Here is a 6,945-nt window from a genome sequence, read left to right on the forward strand (position 1 = left end):
TTCTGGACTACTTAAAACAGCAAGAAGAGGTCTTCTGTGTTCAGTTTATGATTTTATATCATTGAAACATTTTTTTGACTGATCTCTCAATGGGAAATTGCTAACATAATGTTGGTTTCAATATTTTAAATCAGCACTTTAACATATGTAAAAAGTCATGTCCTGAGTAGTGGACATGCTCAAGAGTCAGATAATCCTGGGTTTCTGCTGTTTGCTAGTTATCTAATCCAGGACAAGTTAGTAGTTAGTCTGACAGCCTCATTTTCCTTTTCTTTAAAATGGAAATAAGAATACCTGGCTTGTTGGGACTTAAGTAGAAATGCGCAACGTGAGAGCTGTGAGTTTCAGTTTTACTTGGGGACTTACTGAGAACTATAGCTCAGTAGACAGTGTCCACGTAGCTCTGAGGAACTGCTCTGAAGAGGTCGGGGGGAGGTGATTTGGGATAAGTGCATGTATGTGATTTTGGAATAAGTGCAATCAAGCACACATCTTGGTAGAGGGCTACTGCTAGTCAGGACGCACAAATATCTTAGTTAATGATTTTAGTGCTTTTCTAAGTATGGGAAAATGCAAGAAATTGTGTTGCAGGAAAATGGGGCACGAGAAGATGGTCACATCCCAGGTCTTGGGAGAGTCCCTGGGATGGGCCACCAAGTGAGGGTCCTTGGCTTCCTGCAGGAAAGAATTCAAGAGCTAGCTGAAATAGAGTGAAAGCAGATTTATTCAGGGAGTTACACACTCCACAGACAGAATGTGGGTCATCTCAGGAGAGAGGCCCCAGAGTATGAGGTCATTAGTTTTTATGGGCTGGGTAATTTCATAATCTAACAAGTGGGAGGATTATTCCAACTATTTGGGGGAAGGGGCGGAAATTTCCAGGAGCTGGGCCACTGCCTACTTTTCGGCCTTTTTTGGCCAGCCTCAGAACTGTCATGGTGCTGTTGGGTGTGTCATTTACAACATACATGTATTACAGTGAGCTTATAATGAGGCTCAAGGTCTACTGGAATTCGAATCTCCTCCCATCTTGGGCCTAGTTGACTCTAACCAGTATTTGTCCTGTCCTCTACGGCTGTGTTGTTTATTTTGGGGGGGCCAGGCCACATGGGATCTTAGTTCCCTGACCAGGGATTGAACCCAGACCCCTTCAGTGAAAGCGTCAAGTCTAAACCACTGGACCACCAGGAAATTCCCCTGTGTGTCATTCTTTTAAAGGTTGTGTCCTGCCCCCATCCCTCCTGTCTCAATTGGGTTCATAAAATTTTCTCCTGAAAATATCTATCTGAAGGCCTGTTCTGCCAGTTTTCCCAAAGTACAGAGTGCCTCATTCCTGACCTCTGCCCTGAACTCCTTTAAGGGTATATTGAAGGTCAGCAACCACAGTGGCTGATGACTCAATCCTTTTAGAGCTGGATGGCGAGAGTGACCTTCTTTAGTTGGCAGGTTGTGGGGATTAAATGAGATAATGTTAACATTAAGCATTTAACATAGCACTTGACACAGAGTAAATGTTCAGGATATATTTGCTCTTATCAACTATCAATAACCCTGGTAATTAACTATGTCTGCTTCCCTATTTTTCTGAATAATTAGAAGTTGGCAAAGCACAGAGCCCCAATATTTTGGGCATACAAAATATTGGGTACTGGAGGAACTTCAACCCAGATGGCTCTCAGAGGGCAAATCAAATTTATAAGTTGAAGCTGCAGTCAGAGTAGACCTTAGATGTTTTGTTACTAAAACACTGAGAAGAAAAACTGTTTCCCTCTAATCAGGTTCATTGGCCCTATAATTTAGACTGACAAAAAACAGATTAACAAGAGAAAAACAAATAATTTTCCTAACATATGCATCGCACATACACGGGGGAGCACTCAGTTACAAGTAACTCAAAAGGGTGGTTAGAACCTGGGCTTATATAATGTTAACAAGCAAGATTCAACTCAGTAAAATTTAAAGATTTTATTGGCGTTATTCAACAGTTCATGAGTTGGGCAGCATCCAACCAGCACATAGAAAGGCACTCTGAGGAGCTATCTAAAACAAGAGACTTTTATAGGTAGAAGGGAGAGGGAACAATTAGATTATACTAGACAAAAAAGCAGATTGGTTACAGCAAGGTTACTTTCCTTTAGCGGATGGCAGGGGTCTATTAGGCAGATTACCTAACTAGTACTGATCAGGCAATCCCTGATTGACTGGTTTAAGATTCTATTTCTGGGAGAGCTGAAATTGTAATTAAGTTAGCATAAGTGACTCCATTTTGAGCCTGTTGTCTTGTTTTTAACAATAGCATCTTAACAAAAAGAGCAATAAATTTTTAGAGAAGTAACAACACAGAGAAAAAGAACTTTGAGTTTCTAGGGCAGCAAATTGTGAGAAAGTAAATATATGAAGCATTAATGAAAAATAAGGGTTAATTAGTGACGTTTGTTATGTAGATTCCTCTGGTGCCCTCTCTGGGCTGGTAAGGATCTAGAGTTCTGTCCTTCCTGGTAGAGAGAGGAGGGGAGACATCTTTCTGTCCTGCTTTTAGGCAAATAGGAGGAGGGCAGAGAGCTGTCCTTGTATCTGCTTCTTCCCAGTTGCCTTCAGCTCAAAATAATCCTTATGCTAAGGTGGCATATTTTGGGGTGGCATATTCTGCTACCCTTCAACACTCAACATCATAAAACAATGGAAAAGTAGAAGGGCAAGAAAGGTCCCCTCCCCTTATAAACAAAGGCCATGATTTTACAATGTATCTCTCTACAGTAAGAAATGACATTCTGTATCAAAAGAAAGACAACTCCTCCAAAGAAGAGGACTCTTCTAAAGAAAATCTGTGCCCGAGTCTGTTGTCCAATTCTTTTCCCTTGTATTTTCACTTCCTCCTTCAGATCCCTCCTTTTGCTTCTCTCTGCTATTGCACGTAACAGCTCCATCTTTTAAATTTTGGCCCTAGTGTGGCCCCAACCCCCTTTCCTTGTATGACAGTGTGCTATAACCAGAAATATACATTTGTTCTTCATCTCCCGTTCCTGGCACAGAACTCCTTAAACCCTCATTATTTCCTAAGTGCTAAGAGCAACAGGAACATCTTCTGTTATAATACTTGTTTTTGTCCCCAGTTTCAGAAATAGCTCCAGAGCAATAAAGGTAGAAGGAATGTCTTTTGTTATTCGTAACAAACCCCTTTCAACCACACCCGAGTTTACATTAATGAAGTGACTTTTGGGAAGTCCCTAAGGATGGGGGCTAGATGCCAGGGGAATGATTGCCACATGATTACAAGGCTGGAACTTTCAGTTCCTCCTCAAGGGTAAGGAAGGGGAGAGGGGCTGGAGATTGAATTCAATCACGAATGGCCAATTATATAATCAATCATGCCTATGTAATGAAGCCTCCATTAAAAAAACACTAACCAAAAGGGTTCCAAGAACTTATAAGTTGCTGACCACATCCAGATGCTGGGAGGGTCACACATCCCGAGAGGGAATGGAAGCTCTTTGCCTCTTCCCCAGTATCTCAACCTATGCATCTCTTCTTTAGGGCTGTTTCTTTTCTTCCCTTTTCTTTTCTTTTCTGTATTTATTTTTGGCTGCACTGGGTCTTCGCTGCTGCGCACAGGCTTTCTCTAGTTGCGGCGAGAAGGGCTACTCTTCGTTGCGGTGCGCGGGCTTCTCATTGCAGTGGCAGCACAGGGATCGAACCTGCACCCCTGTATTGGAAGGCGGATTCTTACCCACTGGACCACCAGGGAAGTCTGGTTACTGCTTTTTAAACTTCAGTTATTATCCCCAGAGGAGTGTACCAGTCCTGGAGGTACTGCAATACCAGATCAATGTGTGAAGTGGATGGAGCAAGCTCCTACTCCAATTTCCTGCTCCAAAAAATCTGTTTAATATGTTGTCCTCAGAAAGAGAACGTATCAGATATTAAACTGATAAGAACAGATACTACACTTGATCTTAGCCAAAAGGCCGAGAAGCGATGGAACTTTAATTTTTATTAATTCAAATCTAAGTAGCCACATGTGGCTAGTAGCTGTCATATTGGAGAGAGCAACTTGAGACCTATTGTACTCAGTTCCTTTGTTTACTCTAAGGGTCACACCATATTCATAGTTCATTCAAAAGGCGATGACACCCATTTGAAACCAAAGAATGATCTATCCCTGCCAGGCCTGAACTGTCAGGTCATCAGTTCCACCTACTTCTGGAATATTTAATATGATTTACAGGCACAGGAAGGAGGTGTGGTGCTCCAAGGACAGTGGTGCTCCAAGGACAATGGTGCTTCAAGGACAAAGGACAACCCTGCCTGAAAAAGTTTCGAGGTGACACCCCCTACCGGACTCTTAATCAATCGCCCTCCCCACCATGTTGCAATAGTTAAAAAATTTCTGAGCCCACCTGTTCCAAATAAGGAAAGGCATCTTCCCTGTCTCACTCCCACCCTATAGAAGGAAGGTATATGTGCCTCAACCATCAGTAAACAAAATTCCCACCTCAGACCATTCCTTTGTTTCTGGCTATAAAAACTGATCAATAGCATGTGTTCAGGCTCGACTCTCCCAGACTACCAGGAAGTCGGCCTGCTGTTCTGGCAGCGACCCTTCCCTCTAATAAATTCTATCTTCTTTACATTCTACCTGTGTCTGGAAATTCTCTTCCAGCCCGCGTTCAGACCACGACAAGAGGGTTTGTTAAAATTAGTTTCCATCCATAAAGACCATATTAATACTTTAATCACACATAAAATCATATGTAAAATTGTTACTGAGTCCAAGCTCGCTCTGCTTGCTGCACGACAGGCCAATAAATCGGAGAGAGGTGTTGAGGCAAGGGATACGATACGACTTTATTCAGAAAGCCGGCAGACTGAGAAAATGGCAGACTGGTGTGTCTGTCTGAAAAACCATCTTATGGGGTTTGGATGCCAGTTCCTTTTATAGAACAGAGAGGGGGAGGAGATGAGGGAGTAAAGTAAAAAGGCCATAAGATTTGCAATGTCCCCTGGAATGGCCAGCCTTGGGGAGGGGTTGTGTTAATTTCTTCTTTCTTGCAGCCATCCACAGGTGGACAGGGTCAGGATGTTTCCCTGAACAAAGGCACTTTGGTTCAGGCAGAAAGGCAGGGTTCCCTGAGGCAGGCCATTGTGTATAGACAGTATCCTTTTAGTGAACAAAAGCAACAGTAATCAAAGGTTAAAGAAAAAGAAACATGTAGTCAGATTTAGCTCTTCCCGGTTACAAAATCACATATGTTGGAGGTACAAGATACACTTGCACCTAGTGTATCTTACCTTGAAGCTAAGGAGAAATAAGAACCTTACACTTCTCCTCAGAGGCCTGCCTAGAGCAGGCCTGAGAGTCTTCTCCACTCTATAATTCTAACAGATCCAGCCTAATCCTGAGATATCCCAGCTCTGGGGATGAAACTAAGCAGAACCCTGCAGGACTCTCCCTGGTACAAAAGCCCCTCTGTGTCCCCTGTTTCTTATTTGTAGAAAAAGGCTTTGGTCTCCTAGGCCTTCCCTGAGTGCCAAAGAGCAGACTTGAGCAGTTACTAATTAGGGAGATGAAGGAACACAGAAACAGAGGCAAAGCAGTCAAGAAACAATTGTTCAATGATAAGCCAGCCTAAGTTCCTCCTCAAAGGATATGCATAATGATCTGACATATATCTTTGAGTTGTTCTGTAGAAACTAACATCCCCACCCAGGTGGAGTATGGTGGCTCTATACTGAGCACGAGCACATAGACCCCAGACTAGTTAGAACCAGAAGGTTGATGATTAAAATTCCTGAAACACCACTCTGTTACCTCACCACCAACCAATCAGAAGTCATGCCCCTTGCAACCCTAACTTCAAATGTTGCATTTAAGAATATATATATATATGTATGTATAACTGAATCACTTTGCTGTACAGCAGAAATTAACACAGCACTGTAAATCAACTATACGTCAATAAAAAAGCTTTGATTAAAAATTTTTTAATAAATAAATAATTTTTTTAAAAAAAGAAAAAATAATAACCCTTTCCTGAAAGCCATTGGGGATTTCGGGTCTTTTGAGCACAAGCCACTTGTACTCCTGGCCGGGCCCTGCAATAACTACCATACTTTCCTTCACTACAACCCAGTGTCAGTAAATTAGCTTTGCTGTGTGGTGAGCAGACACAAGTTCAGCTCAATAACAGGGACGCCTTAAGGGATCTATTAACTTTGGTTATAAAAGGCATTTTCCGTATGTTCAAGTTTCCTACTTCTCTCCAACCTCTACTGTAGAGCTGGGTTGGCACACAGAAACAAAATACAAATGCTTCTGTGCACTGCCACAAGAGATGAGGTCTAGAGAGATCTAATACCAGTTCCAGCCAGGTCATCCTTGCCCCAAAAAGAGCTACATCTTACAGGTTTTCAGAAAAGTGGGAGATTTTGTTGCCCTGTCTCGGAGTGATGTAGCCTGGAATTTCCTATATGGTATAGCTTCCAAAAGCCCTTGACACTGATGATCAGAGAAAAATGCACGAACTAAAAGTTGAGAGTTAAGTTTTATTTGGGGACCTTATTGAGGACTGTAGCCTGGTAGACAGCCTCTCAGATAGCTCTAAGGAACTGCTCCGAAGAGGAGCCAGGATATACAGTTTTTGCTTTAAAAAAAACAAAAACAAAAACATAGTCGAACATGGAAATATTACTGCTTATCACAAAAAACAGACATCTCAACTTAATTTTAGTGCTTTACTGTGTATGGGGAAGATGCAAACATCTGGGGCTCACTGAAATTATTCCTTAGTTATGCATCTTAACTATCTAGGGCCAGTATCCAGAGCACAGAATGTTTCCTGTTTCTCTCCGTCCTGACTTCCCCTCAGGGCGCACCATGGGGTGGGTGGGAGTGTGCAGGGGGATACCGCACCGGCTGGTGGCTTGATGGCGGGCAACATTCTTTGT

Source organism: Lipotes vexillifer, unplaced genomic scaffold (assembly GCF_000442215.2).
Source record: "Lipotes vexillifer unplaced genomic scaffold, Lipotes_vexillifer_v1.1 scaffold1093, whole genome shotgun sequence".
In the NCBI taxonomy this organism is placed as follows: domain Eukaryota; kingdom Metazoa; phylum Chordata; class Mammalia; order Artiodactyla; family Lipotidae; genus Lipotes; species Lipotes vexillifer.